General features: G+C 34.1%; 2 protein-coding genes across 32 annotated transcripts in view; one reads left to right on the top strand and one right to left on the bottom strand.

Moving 5' to 3' along the window:
- MBD5 (methyl-CpG binding domain protein 5) overlaps window positions 1–21,712 on the bottom strand; it is a 395,786-nt gene extending 374,074 nt beyond the window's left edge. For 21 of the 23 annotated variants that reach the window (XM_074302143.1, XM_074302145.1, XM_074302141.1 and 18 more), the window contains exon 1: window positions 20,927–21,711. The gene's annotated coding sequence lies outside the window, so the exon portion shown is untranslated. Of the gene's footprint in view, window positions 1–20,926 lie in introns of all 23 variants that reach the window. The other 2 variants (XM_074302158.1, XM_074302159.1) reach the window with 2 other exon arrangements.
- A 90-nt stretch (window positions 21,713–21,802) lies between these two features.
- Window positions 21,803–23,235, top strand: part of ORC4 (origin recognition complex subunit 4) — a 73,862-nt gene continuing 72,429 nt past the window's right edge. For 5 of the 9 annotated variants that reach the window (XM_074302131.1, XM_074302129.1, XM_074302132.1 and 2 more), the window contains exon 1: window positions 21,803–22,136. The gene's annotated coding sequence lies outside the window, so the exon portion shown is untranslated. Of the gene's footprint in view, window positions 22,437–23,235 lie in introns of all 9 variants that reach the window. The other 4 variants (XM_074302133.1, XM_074302130.1, XM_074302127.1 and 1 more) reach the window with 3 other exon arrangements.

The following is a 23,235-nucleotide window of genomic DNA, read 5'->3' as shown; positions in this document are numbered from 1 at the left end:
TCGAGAGTATAAAATATTTGAGAATATATCTACCAAAGGAAAGTTAGGAAATATATGAGCAAAATTACAAAACACTTGCCACAAAAATAAAGTCAGATTTAAATAATTGGAAAGACATTAAGTGCTCTTGGATAGGCCGAGGGAATATAATTAAGATGACAATACTCCCTAAACTAATGTATTTATTTAGTGCTATACCAATCAGACTCCCAAGAAACTACTTTAATGACCTAGAAAAAATAACAACAAAATTCAGATAGAAGAACAAAAGGTTGAGAATTTCAAGGGAAGTAATGTGTAAAAAAGAAAAAAAAAAAAAAATCAAATGAAAGTGGTCTAGCTGTACCTGATCTAGAACTATATTATAAAGCAGCAGTCACCAAAACCATTTGGTATTGGCTAAGAAATAGACCAGTTAATCAGTGAATAGGTTAGGTTCACAGGGCAAGATAGTGAATAAAAATAGCAATTTAGTCTTTGACAAACCAAAGATTCCAACTTTTGGGGTAAGAATTCATTATTTGACAACAACTGCTGGGAAAATTGGAAATTAGTATGGCAGAAAGTAGGCATGCGCCCAGATTTAACACCACATACTAAGATAAGATCAAAATGGGTCCAAGATTTAGAGATAAAGAACGAGATCATAAATAAATTAGAGGAACATAGGATAGTTTACCTCTCAGACTTTTGGAGTAGGAAGGAATTTGTGACCAAAGGAGAACTAGAGATCATTATTGATCACAAAATGGAAAATTTTGATTACATCAAATTAAGAAGCTTTTACACAAACAAAACTAATGCAAACAAGATTAGAAGGGAAGTAACAAATTGGGAAAACATTTTTTACAGTTAAAGGTTCTGATAAAGGCCTCATCTCCAAAATATATAGAGAATTGACTCTAATTTATAAGAAATCAAGCCATTCTCCAATTGATAAATGGTCAAAGGATATGAACAGACAATTTTCAGATGATGAAATTGAAACTATTTCTACTCATATGAAAGAGTGTTCCAAATCATTATTGATCAGAGAAATGCAAATTAAGACAACTCTGATACCACTACACACCTGTCAGATTGGCTAAGATGACAGGAACAAATAACGATGAATGTTGGAGGGGCTGTGGGAAAACTGGGACACTGATGTATTGTTGGTGGAGTTGTGAAAGAATCCAGCCATTCTGGAGAGCAATCTGGAATTATGCCCAAAAAGTTATCAAACTGTACATACCTTTTGATCCAGCAGTGCTACTACTGGGCTTATATCCCAAGGAAATACTAAAGAAGGGAAAGGGACCTGTATGTGCCAAAATGTTTGCGGTAGCCCTTTTTTTTTAGTGGCTAGAAACTGGAAAATGAACGGATGCCCATCAACTGGAGAGTGGTTGGGTAAATTATGGTATATGAATGTTATGGAATATTATTGTTCTGTAAGAAATGACCAGCAGAATGAATATAGAGAGGCTTGGAGAGACTTACATCAACTGATGCTGAGTGAAATGAGCAGAACTAGGAGATCATTATATACTTCAACAATGATACTGTATGAGGATGGATTCTGATGGAAGTGGATATCTTCAACATAGAGAAGAGCTAATCCAATTCCAATTGATCAATGATGGACAGAATCAGCTACACTCAGAAAAGGAATACTGGGAAATGAATGTAAACTGTTACCATTTTTTGTTTTTCTCTCCAGATTATTTTTACCTTCTGAATACAATTCTTCCTTTGCAATAACAACAACAACAAAATTCGGTTCTGCACATATATATTGTACCTAAGATATACTATAAGATATTTAATATATATGGGAATGCCTGCCATCTAGGGGAGGGGGGGAGGGCAGGAGGGGAAAAATTCGGAACAGAAGGGATAATGTTGTAAAAAAAAAAAAAATTACCTGTGCATATGTAATGTCAAAAAAAATGTTATAATTATAAAATTAATTTTTAAAAGTCATTTGTACTTTTGGTATAAATTTAAAGACATTATCCTTGTACAACTCTCTATTAAAATAAATCCTCTTAAAACATTTATGAGCACCCCACACTCCACTCTCTGTAATGGGCCAGAATTCTCTACTTGAAACAAGGATTCTTACAAGGTGTGTTAAGTCAGTGATAAGACAGTGGTTATCTAATTTATCATGGTGATTAATAGTTCTCTAGTTCAGTATTGTTGATTTCATCTTACAACAAATAATGGTTCCCTAATGATATAATGATTGGTTTATATTCAGTATACTGCATATAATTAGCCAGGGACAGATAGAGACTGGCTTTTGGACTGAGCCAGACTTCAAGACAGAGACCCTGGTGGTAGTCCTCAGGGGTCCCCCACAGAAAGGAAGACACATTCTGGAGGATTTCAAGAAAGCTAGCCTGGGCCCCAGGCAAGGAAACTAGACTGTGAAGGAGATAATAAAGAATTTGGACTTTATCCCTGGCTATTCTTGTGGTGATTACTCTTCTGAAAGGAAGACTGATCTAGAGACCTCCAGAAAAACCAACCAGAATGCTACAATTATCCCCATCAAAAAGAAAAAAAAAAAAAAAAAAAAAAAGTTCAAATCTTAGAGGAAAAAAGTATATATTTAATCTTTTACATACTTATACTGATATTTATACTTAAATACTGATACTTATACTTAAATGGTACTTGAAAATCTGCAAGATACTTTAAACAGAACTATCATTTGATGTTTATAAATCTGTACTAGAGGTAATACAAGTTATTATTATCTTCTTACAGAGAAATTGTATGGTTGGGAGTACATATTTGGTGAGTATCAAAAGCTAGGCACAATTCTTCATTATTTTCTTATTCAGTATTCTATTTAGTAAGAAAAACATCGGTTTGAATGTAGTCTCTGATATGTGCTAGCCAAGAGATCTCGAGCAACTTCTGATTGTAGGGAAATTAGATTTTTATATTTATATGTTGCTTATACACAATGATACAAAATTTACCTCAAGCACTATAGGAAATTAATTAGGACAAATAATAAAGACAGTAATTCCAAAATAAGTGGAGTAAACTTTGATTTAGGCGCAGTTCCCTGTACAGAACATAAAATGAAAATATCTGTTACTGAGCCTCATTAATAACCCATACTTTTTACCAGGTACAAAACTTAAAAGGAAAAACAGCACTTCCTAATTATTTTATAGTTTAAATTGGCTTAAGATATTTTTAAAGTTTTATAAGGCTATTTAGAAAATGAACTTTTTGTTTAGCCCTATCATCTATATTTTCCTATTTCTATTTGTAGGCATTTAAATCTTTATGTCCAAACAGAACTCATTCTTTTCTCCCAATCCCCATATCTTATAAATTTCCTTATTACTGTCCAGTGAACCAAAATCCTTTCATTTACACAGTTTATAACCTCAGTGTCATCCAAACTTCTTACTCCTCCAACCTATATCTAATCAATTACCACATCATGTCATTTCTATTTTTACAATATTTCTCACATATATCCCTTTCTCTCAACTCAAATGTTGTGAGAACAAAGGAGGCCAGCAATATCAAATATTAAACTATACTACAGATCAGTAACCACCAAAATTATTTAGTTCTGATTTTAAAGATAACATGTCTATAGAAGAGATATCAGTTGTTTTAACAGAATAAAACGAACACAGAAGCACATTAAATGAGTGATACATGCAAAGACCCCAGCTATAGAGTTAAAGTCTTATTGGGAAGGGAAGGGACAAATGGAAGGGAACTCTTGGGGAAACTGAAAAGAAGTCTGACAGAAACCAAATAGAGTTCAACATCTCATAATATGTATATAAAAAAGTTCAACATTAATACATAATTTAAGTATAAAAAAGTCAATCATATCATTAAAAAATCTTAAGAACAAAGGAAGAAATTACCTTTTCACATGTGTATAGAGGAAGAATTCATGACCATGCAAGTTATTGAGGATTACATAATAGAAAACTGACAATTTTCACTATATAAAATTAAAAAGTTTTTACACACACACACACACACACACACACACACACACACACACACACACACACAAACAAATGCAGCTAAAATTAGAAGGGAAACAATTGGGGGAGGGGAAACTTTGCAGATTTTTTTTGATAAAGGTCTCATTTCTTACAACTATAAGAAAGTGACTCAAATTGTTAACAAAAGTCATTCCCCAAAAGACAAAGTGAAAACACTGAAGAGCAGTTTTTAAAGGATAAAATCCAAACTATCAACAGATAAGAACAACAACAACAAAAAAAAATCTCAAAATCACTAATAATTGGTGAAGAACAAATCTCTCTCAGATTGGCAAAGTTAACTTAAAAATGAAAATGACTATTGCTGGAGAGACTGGTAAAATAAGCATATTAACCCACCACTGATAGAGCTCTGACTCGATCCAGCCATTCTAGAAAGCAATATGCTTTCAAATTCACTAAAGTGAGATTGATACACTTTAAGGTACCCAATGAACAAATTATGGTCTGGAATGATAGTGATAAAATGACAAAAGGGACATTTTCAGAGAAACCTGGACAGATTTGAGAAGTGTTCTGAAATAAACAGAATCAGAACAATTTATTTAGTAACAACATTAGAAAGACAATTATGTTTAGAATTTTAGGGATTCTGACCAATGCAATGGCCAACCACAATTCCAGAGTAGCTATTAATTATATCTTAACAAACAGTCCCTTATAAAAGGGGAATGGTCCCAATGCAGAATAAGACATACATTTTTGGATATGGCAAATATATTTTTCTGTTTGTTTCTCTGTTTTTGCTCCATTTCTCCTCTCCTCCTCTGTTTGGTTTTAGCTTTAAGGAACAAGATGCCCCATCCAGAATACTCCTCTATCTCCTCTCATTACCACACTGCCAAGTAAAAAGGCTTGACTGAAACTACCCTCTTCAGCTTAACCCCATCCTCTGACTGGGTTAAAGATACACTAGGGGCAGATACTGGACTTTTAGCTCATTCTACTCTACCTGCTGATCTGCCTGATGTCAACTTCATGGAACAAGATGCTTCCATGCTGGTACACCCCCTTTCCCCCTCGACTTTCTTGCCTCCTTTGCACATATGTCGTCTCCCTTTCCCAGTTAGAGTATTAAGTTCTTAAAAGAGGCCAGGACTACCTCTCTTTTTATTCATTGTATCCCCAACTTTTAGCACAGTGTTTGGTCATAAGCAGATACTTAATAGATGTTTTATTATAAGAGTTTTGTTGTTTTCTTCTCATTTTAAGAAAAGAAGGAGAATGAGAAGGCTATAGAAACATGGTCTCCAACAAACTTTAAAAAAAGGCTTAACAGAAAGGTCGGAAGAAATTACAAACTAATTTAAAATATGCTAAAATTACATACTTTCGTGTACAATTTTCTACTATTCTACAACAAATCCAGATATGCTATTTTATTTGGTATGTGTTACAAAGAGAATAAAAATGGGGAAAAATTTAAGAAATAATCAAGGCTAGCTTTGTAAAAAAAAAATGGGAGTTTGTTAAGGTACAACTAATAATGTAATAAAAGTGATGAATTTTTATGTGATTAATGAAAAATCAGGGAATGTATGTCAATGAACTCAGTGACAAAGCATGAAAAATAAGTGATCACAGAAAAGGGGCACATATTAAAAGTTTTTTTTCCAATACATATATACATACATATATATACACATATATATATATGTATAACTTTTTTCAAATACATTTATGTTACTTTATCCAAAGTAACTTACATAGCACAATACATGATAGTTTACAGTAAAGGCTGCAAAGGCTAAGGAAAATTAGAACTAAGAAAATGTTAGGACATTTAACATTTAACTTATTAGGAATAAGCTCCAATAAAGATGTGGGGATAGAAAACATTAAAAATCATTGTGCCAGGAATGAATAATGGAGAAATGGAAAGTCTAGACAATTATTCCTAGGAGTTTGATATTCATAATAAAGGGGCCTATAAAGATAATAGCTAAAAGATAAAGCAGGGTCAAGTGAAGGTTTTCTTTAAGTATAGACTAAGCATAGACAATGGGGGAGTAGCTAGGATAAAGAGAAACTGAAGATGCAAAAGAATTTTCAGTGGGAAAAGCTTCTAGAGAAGACAGAGAATGATGGGATCAGAGGCACACAGATTAGCTATGGCAGAAGAAAATGGAGAAATGGAAGGGTAACAAGATTTAAATTAAAGGAGAAGAGGTTATGGACTTTAGCAACTCTGATCAATACAATGACCCAATACAGCTCTGAATGACTCATGATGAAAAATACTATCTCCAAAGACAGCTGATGAACTCTTGAGTGCATAATGAAGCATAATGGTTTTTCATTTTCATTTTCTTTTTTGGGTAACATGGCTAATATGGAAACATTTTGTATGATTTCATATGTATAAGTGATATCATATTGCTTGCCATTTCAATGGAAAGAAAGGACAGAAAAAAACAAATTTAATTTTCAAAAAATAAATGCCAAAATGAATATGTACGTGTGTATACACACACACACACACACACACACACACACACACACACACACACACAATTTTTTTCTTTTTTTAAAATTTTGTCCAAGAGTTGAACAAAAGTAGCCATTTCTTTAACAGCTATACCTTCCTCCCTTTCTGGAAAATTAAGACATATACCTGTCTCTAGTCCTGTAATACTTAATATTCAATTTAATAAAAAGGAGAAAAAAGCTTATGACAGTCAGAATCAATTTTATCAATAAAGTAGGAATTGTTATGATCTGTTACAGGTCTAGAAAAAGAATAGGTTCAAGGATTCAAAGAGAGACGAAAAGGTTTGAAACAATTGCTGCAAGGAGCATAATTAATTGGGGAAAAATAAAAGGGCTGTCTTACATTTAAGGTCCAGTTAAGATTAGATCATATAATTTGTAGTGGACCAGATGTAATTTTCTCCAATAGCATTCAGTAGCTTTCAAATATAGACAACTCAAAATTCATAGCAAAACAGAAACAAGAAAGGACAAGGAGCTCAAGATAGAGGATGTTCCACAGCTGAATTCATTACTTATCAAGCCTGGAAGGAGGAAAGAAAGCCAGAGAACAAGTAGAGCTTTGAGAGAAAAGGGAAGGTTGAAGAATGAAAAGGTACAGTAAGGATGAAGAATAATTGGTTTAAGAGGAGTGAGACAACAGGAAAGGTGCCAGAATATATAGATATGATCAGTGAAGGAAAATTCAGACCTCATCTTTCTGAGCTTTGTATGGAGAGCAGAAAAAATCTAATGTTGGACTCTCTATGAGTTGCTAAAATGGAATGGATATGGAGATCTAGGAGTTGAGAGAAAGACAAATATGTCAACATATTTGAAGAGACATTAACATGAAATATAAAGGAGTTTTCTACCTCAATAAATGATTATTTTAATCCACAGAGATTAAGGGATCTCATTGAATAGGGTTATTATCAGTTGATTAGAGCAGAGAACAGTAGAGCCAAAAGCAATGGTGGCCTGGACAACTGTAAGCAAAGGCTTATGTAATGACTTATGTAATGATAAACAACACTCATCTCCTCACTAAGATGAGACTTCTGCTTCTTTGGATGTTATGAAACAGGGCAGAAGAACAAACACTGACTGGTAGCAATGAATTTTGTAGTAAAGGAGGCTACTAATGCTGGGAAACAGGCTTTTTCACTCAACAGTAAGGAAAAACAAAATCCTTCAAAGATATTCAGTAGTTCTCTAATGCCCACTAAAGTTCAATTGGCTCTTCCTGATATTCAAGACCCTCTCCATTTCAGAAGGCACTCTTCCTTTCTAAGTTTATTCCATGTTACAAAAAGTTTAGACATTCTACACTTGAGCCAACCTGAGCTCACCTGCTTCTGAAGTGCTCTATGCCATCTCCATGCCTTTGCTCACATGTTCTCCATGCTTGGGATTTTTTCCCCTCCCCATTTGTGAGGCCTAATTCAAATGCTACCTCCTAGAAGAAGCTGAACTTTTCCAGTTAGTGATGACCTTTGCCCTCAGACCCCCACATAGCATTTGGCTTTGCACCCTTTAAAGCATTTCAAAATCAAAATTAGACTGTGAACTCTTTGAGAGCAGTATCTGGCACTTAATAAAATGCTTGTTGACTGACTGCTGATTGACACAATGGAATGTTATGGTTGTATCTGTTTTGGCTCCCAGCCTTGACTAGAAGGGCAGTGAAATAATGTTAGCTGAACTTGTACATGGAAATAGTTAATGTTTATTGTATAGTGGATTTTTCCGTATAGTACATGTTTACAAATGTGTAACTATGGATAGCAAAGTTGTATCAGGGATAAAAAGCTGGACTTGGAACCAATAAGATCTAAGTTTAAATTCTGCCTCAGCAATGTACTGTTATTCCAGACAAGTCATTTAAATGCTGGTAGACTCAGAACGGTTCTTCATGTGTAAAATGGGCATAATATTAAGATGAGATATTTGCAAAGTGTTTTGCAAACCTTCAAACTCTCTATAAATTTTGGCTACATTATTATTGTTTCTTTACTTTGTACCATTTTAGTAAAATATTGATAACAGGAAGAAAGAAGACCCTAGATTCCTGACACATCCAAGGATATTTGTAGATTACACTGGCATGATCTACTGGGTAGAAAACAGCAATAATAACAATAAATAACAATTAAGCAGTTTTTAAAGGCTTTGCAAAATAATTTACATGTTATTTCATTTGATCCTTAAAATAACCTGAAGAGATGGGTACTATTATTATTTCCATTTTACAGATGAGTGAATAGGCTGAGAAAGAAAGGTTAAGTGACTTGGCCAGGGCAATACTGCTAGTAAGTGTGAGAGAAATGAATTTGGTTTTTCTTGACTCCAAAATTGATAACTCTATCCACTATTTCATCTATTTGACCATTAGAGATTGTCTTCAAGAGAAATTCAATAAATCATGTCCTTAAGCAAAACAATGATGTCAAATTTAAAATTGAGAACAAAAAGGGAGACTACAAAAGGAAATTAATTTATTTCCTCTTCTCTTTAAATATAATTCAATGAATTATAATGTTATAATCATGAAAATTTATATTTTAAAAAAAAGTGAAAGAAAAAATCTGTTAACATTTCTATTATCCATTTTGATGACTAATAAATCTTAATAAAATTATACTGTTAATTTGATCAAACTTAAGCTTTTCGTGTTGTTACTTAAACATATTTTCATATAGACTATTTTGGTGAAAACTGAAAGCAGCTGGCTATTCTCTTTAAGAAAGGATCTTCCTGTATTTAACAATGTATTGAAAATTTCCTCAAACTTCCCTAAAGCTTAATAAACCATCAATTTAAACTTTCCTCTCAAACTTTATTTTCATTTGTCTTAATAATATTTGTGACTCATCTTTAGTTGTAATACTCAGAACTGGACATACTATTATGTTAATGTCTATTACCCCACTTTTAGTCAGCTAGATGATAAAAGTGCCTAAACTACTAAAATTGGAGTCAGATATCAATTCTAATCTAATTTCAGCCACTCATTTGCTGTGTGACCTTAGGGAACTTTACCTTTCAGCCTCTGTTTTCTTAGCTATAAAATGGGGACAATAATAGTATTTATCTCCATAATATTATATCAGTACCTAGCTATTATTGTCCACTTATTTTACATTATATAAATGCTAGCTTTTATTTACAAATTTAAACAATTCAAGAAAATATTTCTTATTTTAAAATAACAACTAACTCCTTTTGTTTGATTTCATTTCAAATTAAAATTATATATAACTATTTACTATATTATATTTTTGAAGATGGTTTTCTCCCCTCAAATTGATTGCCCTGAAAAACAACTAGTCTGTGGAAGATCTTAGAAAAGTGTTAAGTGCTAAAGAGTGTAAGATAATATCAGTAAATACTTTCCCTCTGTTTCCTTACTTCCCAAATGAAAATTTACTTTATTTCGAATTTTTTCTTCTTAAGTACTATCCCATTGATACATAAAATTTCTTTTATTTGAACTATTTTTTTTGTGCCCAATTCTTTCATTTCTATTGTCTAGATTTTGATGAACTCTCATGTCCTTTTAGCTTTCTAGAGTTAACGCCATACAATTTTTTACTGTTCTCTTGCTCAGGATATTTAAATTCTTATTTTTTTTTTTAACATTAAATACATGTTTATATGTTGCTTTAAAAACACTGCATTTTCCATGTCTATATTCTCTCTCCTCAAAGAAAGGTAAATCTTTTTAAAATTTGCTGCACACAATTGAAATGACTGTCATTGCAAATAAACCAAAGATGCTCTAGTTGTGGAAAACATAGCAAACAGAAACATCTAGAGGACCTAACTATTTATAGTGACAATGCACTATATACCCTGGATGACAACAGCAAACACATGCCTACATATTTTATGCCAATAATCAGAGGCAATCAAATAGTTATTTTTTATTACTATGTCTTTTGGGCACTCTTACGTGATTTTAATATATGAATAGGAGATATATGATAAGAAGTAAACATGAAGACATTATTTGACTTTTTAAGTCAAAAATATTTTTATAGTTAATATTTTCTAGCCCTTTTAGTCAATTATATGATTAGATGTGTCTTGCTGTATAAAATCATATACAAAACACTGCCTGCTCCATTTTCATATTTTATCAAAGATATCCTTGTATATTATATATGTACACTGTGCATGTAATTATTCTCAAGATTTTACAGAGAGGGGAAAAGTAGGTCTGTCCTGCTCTTTTTTTTCTGAGAACTGATAAATCCTCAACTTGCTTAACTCATATCACCTTCAGCACAGTGTACTCGAATCTAGTCTAGGTGTTCTTCCTATCCTTTTATTTAGTAATTTTTTTTTCTCAAGCAATATGTTAACATATTCCTTAAAAAAAGTCATACCATCAATATTCTACTGGTGATACTACATTGAACAGCTTCAACTCATCGACAACCATTCTCTAAAGAATTAAAATCGTGGGCTACCCAAAAGGCAGTGCAGAGTCCCATGACAGGTTGTAGGAAGATCCAACAAAGAGAAATATATAACTAGAAAATAAAGTGGTCCAGGCACAGAGTGGGAGCAAGAGATAGGTTAGTTGGTGGAGAACACACATGTTCATCTAATAGCTGTGTAATATCTTCTACCTACCACTTTTCCCCTTGTTATAACTGAACCCCTGTTTTTTCCTATGAAGCCACAGACAAGAATCAGACAGACAAGGTGTGGACAAGCTGAAATCTACATCACTAAAAGGATTATCAACATTGATGGGACCAGATTCAGTGATGTATTGAAAAAGTATTGATTATCAACATACCATCAAGGATAATGTGATCAAATATAAAAAGCAAGGTCAAGACACACTCTCCAATTCCACCTGATACTTATTATAGCTCTGTGACAATGACCAAAACCCTCTAAGCTTCTTTCTGCATTCACAATATGGTAATTAGGCAGAGTATCTACCTAATAGATTTCATGAGGATAAAATGAGATACAATAAAGGCATTTTGTAAACCTTTAAGTCATTAGACAAATATCCATTATTAACATAATAATCCCTCTCAAATCTAGGCTTTCACTTTATAAGACTGACCCTCTTGATTCTTGACAAAGCCATGCTGACTTTTTGGCCAACACTATAGCTTGTTTAAAGTGATGATAATCACATTTGACATGTATCTAGTGCTTTAAAGGTCTGTATAATATCCTGCAGAAGTGTGGGATATCATTTAATCTTTATAACAACCCAGTGAGATACATACCATGGATATTACTATGCCCATTTTCCAGGTATATATTAGGCTACGTTTTCAACATCTTATGAAGTCAGGCAGGGCTGAAAATTGGAACAATACTCACTTTTCACTTTTTTCATAGTTCATTTCTAATCTTCATTCTCCAATATGATTTTTTATTTTTCAAAAAGTCTAATGGCCCAGAGAAAATGGACAGTTGTTTCAGTATTTAGAGCCTTGTAATACCTTTTAAAAGTAACCTTTTTGCCAAATCTTCACCTATATTCCTTTTTTTTTTTTTTTTTTTTAAATAATAGCTTTTTTATTTTCAAAGTACAGGATAGTTTTCAACATTTGCTCTTGCAAACCTTTGTGTTCCAAATTTTTCTTTCTTCTTTCTCCCACTCCTCCCTTACCCCTCTCTTAGAAGCAAGTAATCCAATATAAATTAAACATGTGCAATTTTTCTATACATATTTTCACATTTATCATGCTGCACAAGAAAAGTCAGATCAAAAAGGGAAAAAATGATTAAGAAAAAAAGCAAGCAAACAACAAAAACGTTCACCTATATTTCAATGAAGTTTCTCCTATTTCCCAGAATAGTTTTTGTATTTGCTTGTTGGTATAAAATTTAATGAAAATCAACATGCCTAATATTTTATGTTGTTTAGTTGTTTTCAGTCATGTCTGATTTTCATGACCTCTTTTGAGGTTTTCTTGGCAAAGATATTGGAGTAGTTTGCCATTTCCTTCTGCAGCAAATTTAATAGATGAGGCAAACAGTATTAAGTAATTTATTCAGGGTCAACAGCTAAAAAGTTTGGAAAATCTGAATTCAGGTCTTTCTGACTCCAGGCCAAGAGCTTCATCTATTGTGCCACCCAGCCACTCAATAGACATGCATATATATGTGTGTATATATGCACACATATATATTGTATATGTAAAATAAATCACTTTTGAAAAAGTAAATAAAAATAAATGTTATTACATTAAATAATGAATGAAATGTTATTTCATTAAAATTATGTTTTATTAATGTTATTATCATTAATATTAAAAAGTCAAATATAATTAATAGCAAAGTCATCAATTGTTAATGGGGGAAAAAAACTTTTGCCCATTAAATTCATTTATTGACTCATAACATAAGCTTTTATGAAAGACAGAACTAGCCTTGGACATGGCACTGGTTCTTGACTTAGAAAATTTCTATTAAAATCCTACTTTTTATCCTCCCTGCTTATATGACTCTGGGCAAATTAATGCTCCTGGGCCTCAGTCTCCTCATCTGTAAAATGGATGTCAGATTATATGGCCACTAAAGTTCCTTATAGCTCTATGTTAATGATATTATAATCAATAAACAACAGAAACTGGCTTTAAAATTTTTTTGAGTCAATTTACCAATTAAAAAACATAGAAATCACATCAACAGTAGCATCAATCCCCAAAATGCACAGCAAACCTATTATTACACAGGGTTAGAAAAACCTGTTTTTCTTTCCACAACATTCTCAAATAGATTAAAGTTCTTAAATGTAACAACTGTTGCTGTATTCTGAAATGTGATATTATAATGTATTTTTCAAACTGCAAATCAAAATAAATAATCAAGAATATAATATAAGCTTATCAATGTCAAATCTATTAGACTGTAATTTCGATTTCAGTAACTAAAGTGGTCATGCTACTTTCTGACTAATAAATTATTATTTTAAAAACACTATTAATTATGGGTCAATACTGCCTATATTTTGTTAAAATACAAGTCTCTGAATTAGAATTCTCTGAAATGAGTTTGAGCTTAAATATAAAAGGTAAAAACAGAACAGAAAAAACATTTGTTAAGGGAGTGGCAAAGCTGGAAAAATCCTACATCTATGCATAAAACAGCCCTATCATTTTTGACAATTAGCTGTAGCTTTATGAACATCCTGATATATCATAAACTGAATGCTACAGCTTTAATTGAAGTTTGAACATTATAAACAGTTACATGTCTGGCTCTGGCCTGTATTCTAATACCATCAGCAGAACAAGGATGGAAAGCATAAACAAACCTTTTAACTAGATTACAGTCTCCAAAATGGCTACCAAACCCTTCAGCAAAAATTCCTATTTAACAAATCTTAAGAAAGGGAAAAGTATTTTTAAAATAATTCTAAAATAACAAATCCTGGAATGATTGCAGTATGTGTCTGATCCTGTATAGATTTCAATGTAATTTAATATTCTTTGCGATATTCTTTTAATTTTACAAATAATAAAAAAAATTCTTCTGACATAACACCCTTATAATCAGTTTGTCACAAAAAAGGACAGCAGTTTTCAAATTATATTTCTTTCCCTCCACAATATGAAATACTTATTCAACTCTAGTTATCATGTTTATTAATATTATGCATCTAACAGGTTAAACTTATCATCAGATTATCAGACTCATCAAGGTAGATATGATCTACTAATCTTCATTAGATATTTAAGTAAAACCAACAACCTTGGAATTAAAATAATAAACACAATGTTATAGGTTTCTAATTGAAATGGCAGCCCTTTTATTATTGTCAAAATAAAATGTTAGGTTAAGAAATGTTTGCAACATAGGACCATCTATTAATTCCTGATACTGGTAGAAAATCATTATTGCACTTCAGAGAAAAACAGAGGTAAGGACAGGTATACATATCTATCAACTAGTCTGTTCAAGGGAAGAGAATAATTTATAAAACAACTAGAAAGAACAAGTAATAAATAAATAATAAATAATAGTAAAAGGTTAAGGTTTTTCCTCTGTTACATTCACCTTTTGATCTGGTACATCAATATCACTTAGTCTTTTGTGAAAGAATGTTATTCACAAAATTCTTTAATATTTGTTTTTCTGATTCTTACACTGCTTTAATTAGACTTCACAAACCAAAAGGCCTAATATATTATAGCTTACAGATCTAGGAGACCACAGAATTTACCATCACTGCAAATAATTACAAGTTCATGAAATAGGGGTAGTTGAACAATTAATTTCTAGATTAATTGAGGATTAATTTTTAAAGCTTTTTTTTTTTGTTTCAGCCTTATTCTTTTTTTTTCCTTTTAATAAGTCAACCTGTTATTTTCAGTATGACTATACTTATATAGATGACAAAATAACAACAACAATAAAACCAAACAATCTATAGAGATCAAACTTGGCCCTTAAGGACAAGTGGGAAAATAGATTTTTTTCTATTATATTATTACTTAAGGTTTGTTTGTTTATTTTTTATGAACTGTATATTTTCCTCTCTTTTTTATTTTATTTTTTGTTATGCTCCCCATAGAGGGGAAAAGGACATATTTGGAAATAAAGGTAATATAAATACAAAATATAACAATATAAAAATTTAAAATGTTGGATTTGTAATTTTTTTAGTGTAATCTTTTATTTAACAGTATTTATTTCCTCACATAATTCACTACAAACTGTATTCGGTAAAATAAAATACAAATCAATACAACAGTATTTACTCAGTATCTCTTATAAGCAAGACACTGGGCTGGGATCAGGAGAAATGAAAATAAAAACAAAACATTCCCTTCCCTCAAACAACTTACATTCTATACAAACTATCTTAATAAACACTTTAAGAGTTTTAAAGAGAGATTTATATTTTATAATTTAAAAGGCTGCAAAAACCATTGGGTCATCATTATCAATTAGTTTTAATAGCATAATAGTAAAGTTGTAGGAGATTTGGCCCAAGCTTGTTTGAAAGTCCATTGTTTGTCTTCTTGTGATTTATCTCTCTCCCCTGCCCCCACCACAGAGGTGGAAAAGTCCAGTTTTAGTTGTGTGTTCTAGTTAGCTGGGTTAATATGAACACTTAGTGAATAAGTCAAAGATTGTTTTCCAAATACTATAGTCACTCCAAGATAATAACTTTTTTTCCTGCAAAGAAGAAGGAATAGAAACATCAGAAGAAATAGAAAGAAGCCTTAAAGTTAATCGTATAGATGCAATAGAACATTCAAAATGAAAACCAAGGCATTAAAACACATGCACACCTACTAGGCACTTCTTGGCTATTTTTAGCTTATTTTCTAAGAGGATGGTAAAGATTAATTTGCTACAATCAAAATCTCAAATGCTTTGTTTTAAAATAGGAAATAATGGATCAAACAACAGAATTTCTAAACCATTTGATATGTGAAATTATAAAAAATTCAAATATATGTGTTGTTGAAGGCCTGGTAATTTCTCTTAAGGCACCGTTAGGATATCTTCACTTCCATAAAAAGCATATAAAAGCAAATCAATTGTATTCTGGTCTGATGTACTTCATAGAAAAAAATATCATTTCTCACTATTATAAAGATATATTTTTATTAAAGTGATTTATTAATTACTACTAATTATACTTTATTATTAAATTAAATTAGCAAATAAAAAGCATTTTTCCAAGGGTAAAGATGAAAGTTTTGATAGTCTTAGAATTGTGCAATATTAAGTCACTTGAAAACAGAAAAATAGAGTAGATATTTACTTGTCTCCATAAAAGTACACAACTTATGCCTCAGATATTGTTCTCAAACAGGGAGTTTTGACCTTTTTAATATGGCAATCTTCAAAGGTCTGATGAAACCTACTGACCCTTTCAAAGAATAATGTTTTAGAATATGTGAAAGATAAGATATATCAGATAACAAATGAAACCAATTATATTAAAATATAGTTAACAAAATAGTTTAAAAGCAAGTTTATGGACCCCAGAAGAAAACACTTGAAAAAGGAATACCATAAAAGGGAATAACATGAATTTAATTCTTTTGTTATCTAATGGGCAATTCCACCAGAAGTATTAACCATGATATGAAATGGTATGACATTCACTGTTCCTTGGACATCCACTATGGACTTATTATCAAGTAATTTTCTCAAAGTTATATAAACACCATCATATAACCATTTTAAAGGCCTTAGTTAGAATTGAAAAGCTTAGCTACCAATTCTAGCAGACATCCAATATGCTTTAATAAAAATTCCAAAATAGGGCATAGCACTACTTAATTAAATCATACTTAAGAAATGGTTTACTGCCAGGTAAAATCAGTAGAGGAAAACACCCAAAAGCAAAATATATAAGAATTTCATGAAAATAAAATGTTAAATCATTATGTGAAACAAACTGCTAAATATGAGTTGATATCAGCAATTTCACTCCTGAGAAAAGTTTTCTAGTTTACTTTTTCAATTAAAAAAAAATCATTTTAAACCATTCTGGTATAGTATTGGTATAGTATAGTATAAAATTATTAACATCATTGTGATTAGTTCTAGAGAACTAGAAATGAAGACTATTTTCATTGTCCAAAGGGAGCAATGGAAATGCCCAGGCTACTGTATTAAGTGGAAAATTCATAAAAATCATAGTATTTTAATAACATAGAGTAATACTCTTCTAAACACATGCTTTTCCCACCTAACAGCAGGGGTTTTCTGGCACACTTAAGGTATGTCCAACAGATGATTAGAAGTGGGTCTTCATATCCAATGCAAAGTGTGAAGTTCATACTATGAGAAATGTCCACTCTAGCTCCAAAAACAAACAACGACACAAAACCCTCTAGGGAGAAAAAAGACCTCTAAAATAACTGCTACTTTGCATAACTGGGGCATAACTCCCAAGAACTATCATTGTATTCATCACCTTATAAAATTATAAAGTCAACTGAATTAGTTCCAAATCAGAATTTTCTAGAACATTTTTTCCAAGTTGGATCAATAATCATTATCTATTAATATCCTATAATTTATGTAAAAATTCCTTAAGGATATTTTATGCTATTATTAAAATGGACAGCATGAATAAAAATCTAGGGAGAGGGGAAAGGGAGAAGCACACCTAAAGACATAGCATTTTAATTTTCAGTCTTATAAATTATTGCAAAAAGTCAGTTATGGATTTTTAATACAATGGTGGAAGGAAAACAGACTGGTTGATTAAAATAGAGGGGTAAAGAGCAAATTTGGAAGGAAAATGAACTGATTCTCAAATGAAAGCGATAAACCCTTTGATTATTTGATTATTCAATTTATTAAGTAGAAAAATCTATTCCAAATTACTTAAATTAAGATAGAAATGCATTGTTTATTGTGATGACACAGTAAGTTTTATTTTTGCTCTAACTTTCTCATAGAAATTCCATGTTTTCACATCTAATTTCTTGATTTTTTGTAAAGATCAACCCTCCAAATGTAATATTTGATAAAAATTGAAAAAGTTATACAAACTTAAATAAGGCAATGTGATCTTGTGTTAAGGTCATTTGTTGAAAGTAAGTTGTAGTCCTGATTTTGCCATTGAATTCAGTATGACCTTGGACCAATTTACTGAATCATTCTGGGACTCAGTGGATACATTTGTAAAATTGGAGCTGTATGGAGAAAAGTATAGAGGCTAAATTATAACCAAAGGGGGAGGGGGGAAAAGGAGGAAGAGAGAGAGAGAGAGAGAGAGAGAGAGAGAGAGAGAGAGAGAGAGAGAGAGAGAGAGAGAGAGAGAGAGAGAGAGAGAGACACAGAGAGAGACAGAGATAGTGTGTGTGTGTGTGTGTTTGAGTCAGAAATTTTGGATTTGAGTCCTATTAGTTACCTGACCTTTGTTATGTGGATTAGTTTCTCTGCATCTCAGTTTCCTCATCTGTAAAATGGGGTTAATAATATTATTATTCTCTCACAATGCTGTGTGGAAAGTTTTCGGTAAATCTTAAAGCACTACATAAATGAGTAACTATTATATTTCTATGATACTAAAAGTACAACTACTTTTCCCTAAATATAATAGAACTACCACCAATAATATTATCAAATATCAATCTGCTTCAATTTGGGAAGTTTGGAATAAACAGCTCACAAAGGGTTACTCAAATAGGAATCTACACAAAATACTGGGGGAGGTTTTCAGAGACCAAATTGAACAGGGCAAATAAAAGGTATTGTACTCAAGACACAAATTTAAGAAGTTTTACTTTGATGCCCACTAGGCAACTATTGTGAACCACCCCAGTTATCTACACCATTTTCTTCACTTTAAATTGATTTCTTCACTAAAGTGCCACCCCATGTCTCATAAGTTACAGGTTGCTCTGGTTCTTTCTAGAGGATAGAAAATCATAGCTGGACCTGAAGAGATATTAATGTTAGAGGAATAAACTTGAACACGACACAGGTTTCTGCTTACATATGAAATATAGTAATATCACCACAAATAAAGAAAAGAGGACTATACTAATTTGTAACAAGAGAACAGAAAATAGAATCCTATGTTTATTTCAACAGCTTTTTTTCTTGCATGTAAATGACTACTTTTGCACAAGTTGTTAATTACAATTTTACAGAGCAAGTTTCTGTACCTATGTACACAACACTAATATAATTTCCTTTGATTTAATAATTTTAAAAACACAAGATTAAAATTAAAACTTGCTAGTTATATTTATTTCTCTAATCATTTATTCATAATATTTATGTTACATATCATCCTAGATTTATTTCTCTATCCTTTACAAGCTGATCAAATTGCTGTTTTCATATTGCTAGTCTGATCACAAAATTGCTGCTTTACAGAAGAATATTTTTTGCTGACATAAATTATGGGATCAGAGATACCAATGCATTTACAAAGAAAGGATTTGTGTGTGTATATGTACATGTATATCCCTCTTCAAATAAAGGATAAAGAACATGCAAGTATGAGAAACTGAATCCCATTTTCTAATTCAAGCCTTACCAAAAGGCCTACATACTAGCGTTCAGAAATATACTTTCTAGCATCTGAAATGAAAGCACTCACCCAATTTTAAGGAACATCAGTGAAGAAAGATTATTTTTAAAAATACAAAATGGTATTCTTTAAATAAAAATAATGGCTGAATAAGCTTTAAGCTTAATACATACATTTGCTGTTTTTTGTCTGACACCATGACTCTTAACACTTTGATTTCCTTGACTCTCAAAAGCATCTTTCAAAAATCTTTCTTTTATATGTAATAAGCAAATAGGTTCACTACCCCAAGAAATAAAAAATTCATCGCAATTTACAAGAGTAAATAAATAATTCAGTTAAAACTGAAAGTGATACTCAATCCAGCAAACTACTGATGGAAAAGCTTGGCTTTACTTGAAATCAAAATAACAAAAGTTTTCAAGTGGAGGTGACTTGTTTCTGCTATCTTAAAAGGAGTAGAATACACAACTTAATTAAATGGTAGTTATAATTCAAGCCTTACAGAAAACGAATTCCATCAGAAATGGATGTGGAAAAAGAAAACATAGCTATTATTTAAACTTTGCCTTTTGAGCATTAAACTTTATATAGTGATATATGGACCCAATTAGCTAAAAAGTAAAGGATAAAAGATAGACCATGCCCTACCACTTCTATTATCAAGTATCTTTAATGCTTTAGAAGGGAAATGTATATCTCTGAGAAACAAAAAGAAATAAAAACTGAAATTTCAACCACAAACCAAAAATACCAAAAAGTCTATTCCAAAACTGTAGTCAATATCCAAATCAGATACAGGGCAAGAAGGGGAAAACACTCACGTCTATAAATGGGCAAAGTAGTTCTAATACAATCCATACTATGACATTTCCCCACTCAGAATTAAACCCAGTGTGTTTTCCTGGGCAAAAAAGAAAAAAAAAGGTTCTGCAACTGAATTCTTTTTAAAGTGACAGATCTAAAAAGTCAGTTTCTCTCTCTCTCTCTCTCTCTCTCTCTCTCTCTCTCTCTCTCTCTCTCTCTCTCTCTCTCTCTCTCTCTCTCTCTTCCCCCCCCCCACTCCCTTCCTCCCTCCAAGCCCCATTGCAGGAAGGGGTTTGTTTTCTGTATTACCCCACTGTAGCAGAGATACAATAATCTGCCAGATGAAGGGGAGAAACCACTTTTACAAACAACAAATAAAAATAAAAGTGTCCTTTTCCTGACTAACAAGAGGGAGATGGGCATCCCACCCCTCTCACACACTTTCTAGTCCATCCCCTTCTTCAGTTCCCCCCCCATCTCCCAGCACCACCACCTACGCCCCCCACTTCACCCCCCGATCTCCACTGCGTATGTGGTTTGGTGCTACTGTTGCCCCGAAGTGAAAGTCAGAGCCAGAGGGAGGCAATGAAGCCCCCACAGACACACTTACCTTTCCTGCCCCCCACTTTTGAGTCCCTTCCCTGGAGCTGTGGAGGATGACACAAAGGGTAATAAAGGGGGGGGAGTGGAAGAGGAGGAGGAGAGGAGGAGGAGGAGGAGAGGAGGAGGAGGAGGAGAAGAAGGAGGAGGAGAAGGAGAAGAGGAAAGCTGGGGGAAGTGGCTGCTCCTGGGTGTAGTGAGATGTCTCCAGCCAGGGCCAAGCAACAGCAGCAGCAGGAGCAGCAATAGCAGCAGCAGCTTTAACAGCAGCAGCAGCAGCTTTAGCAGCAGCAGCTTTAGCAGCAGCAGCAGCTTTAGCAGCAGCTTTAGCAGCAGCAGCAGCAGCAGAGAAGGGGCTGTGTTGCTAAGAGGCTTTTGGTCTCTTTCTCTCCTCCTCTCACGGCCAAAGAGAGAGGGGGTGGAGGGGGCTGAGGAGAGAGAAGGAGGGGGGCAGGAGTGGTAAGGGGGGGTTAGAAGAAGAAGAAGAAACTCCTTCTCTCAGGCTCAATTCCCCTCTCTGAGCTCAGGGGTGGAGGGTGGGGGAAGGAACTCAATCGCCTCCCCCCTTCGCAATTCAAGGTTGAAGTGGGGTAAAATGAGTGTTCTGTCCCTTTAAAAATAGAAATAAAAGGTGCCCCCCCTTAGCCTCTGCCTCTCTCTTCATCATCAGCTGCTGCTGCTGCTGGGGTCTCTCTGGTTTGGGGGGGAGGGGGGTTCTGTTAGAAGAGATGGGAGGTTCTCACTGCGCATGTCCCTCCCTGACGGGAGGCTGGTTGGTCGAGGGCAGAAGGAGGGGGAGGGGAGGAAATGAGATGGTTACCCAGAGGGCACCTCGGCGCCTATGACCCGGAAGGTGTTGGAGGGAAGGACGGGGGTAAGGGATAACGGGGAAAGGGGAGGGAGGGGGAGAGGCGAGGAGGAAGAGGAGGAGGAGGAGCAGAAGGAGGAGGAGGTAAAGAAGGAGGAGGAGGAAGTTGAACTGCTCAGTTTACCCCTCCCACCTCCAGAAGGGCTGATGAGCGGAAGTGGGCGGGCAAGGAGTAGAGGGAATCACGTGTGATGAGAGAAAGGGGCGGGCAGTGAACTGGGAGGCTCTAGCGCGGAGCGGAGCATGCCGGGATTGATTGTGGGCTGGTTTTGGCTAAAGCTGGGGCTAAGTCGTCTGGCTGCGGAGAAGCAGACGCCGCTGCCGCCTAGGGACGCACTATCTTTGCTCCCCGGTAAGTACTGAGATAACCGGTGAACGCAATGAGTCTAGGCCGATGGAGGGAGAGGAGCGAGGTATGCACGATTCCACCGCCCTTCTGGTGACTGGAGACCAGATGAGGAAGGAAAAACGAGGAGGAGGGGAAATAGGTGTCTTGCTAGGCCGGACGGACCTCGGCGGGACCATCCAGCCCCCCACTTCCACCGCAGAGGCCTTCTCCCGCTGACGGTTGTGGAGGCTGCCATCGGCGCGGCTAAGCTGCGGCGCGTTGTGGCGGAAGAACTATGCTTTGAGAGGGAGATGATGGCTTCAGGTGAATGTCCTGAGGCGGGCGGAGGGGGTGGGGAATGGACCCCAAGTCCATCCTAGCCGAGGGAGTGTAACGTGAGGGAGAAACTGTCTTGGAAGGACAGGCTGGGGAAACCTGATGCAGGCGTGTATGCCTTTTACCCTGAGGTACAGCACTTCAAGTATTTATTCTCTGCGCCATTCCTCGTTACCCTTGGTCGCCCCCACCGTCTCCATCTGGTCCCTGTTGGGGGAGGGGGCCTCGCGTCTTTTTCCTGGCCTGGTGCTCATGGAACTCCTACTCCTACGTTTTCCCTTCTGAAGTCAGGGATGAGACTGTGTAGCTATAATAACGATAAATAACTGGAATTGAGATAGCGTTTTAAGGAAACCTAGGGATAGACTAGAAAGAAGGGATGATGTTCCTTCAGCATCATTAAAAATTTAGGGAAGTAAAATGTACATGTTGAGAATCAAAAACAAAAACAAAAGGAGGATTTATTCCTGATGGTTTGATTGATGTCTTTGGGCTTTACATTAAATTTGTTTCCAGACTTAAATGAAATGCTGAAAATTTAGACGGGGAGGGAAGAGGAAGGATGCTATTAAGTACTTGTTTCAAAGGCCACTTTTAATCTCTACTAGAAGCTAATGTGGTTGAATAAGCAGGGGAAGCTTCTTGTGCAAAATTGCATAGTACTGCTTTTTTCTCCATTAAAAAAAATAATTTGATGGAGATATTTTTTAAAAAAACCTCTAAGGATACTTATTTTCTAAAAGGTTAACATCACCATTACGGGAGTAATTTTTCCCAAAACAAAACC

Source organism: Sminthopsis crassicaudata, chromosome 3 (genome assembly GCF_048593235.1).
Source record: "Sminthopsis crassicaudata isolate SCR6 chromosome 3, ASM4859323v1, whole genome shotgun sequence".
In the NCBI taxonomy this organism is placed as follows: Eukaryota; Metazoa; Chordata; class Mammalia; order Dasyuromorphia; family Dasyuridae; genus Sminthopsis; species Sminthopsis crassicaudata.
Note: the sequence above shows the minus strand (reverse complement) of the source record. Positions and strands in the feature narration are given on the sequence as shown.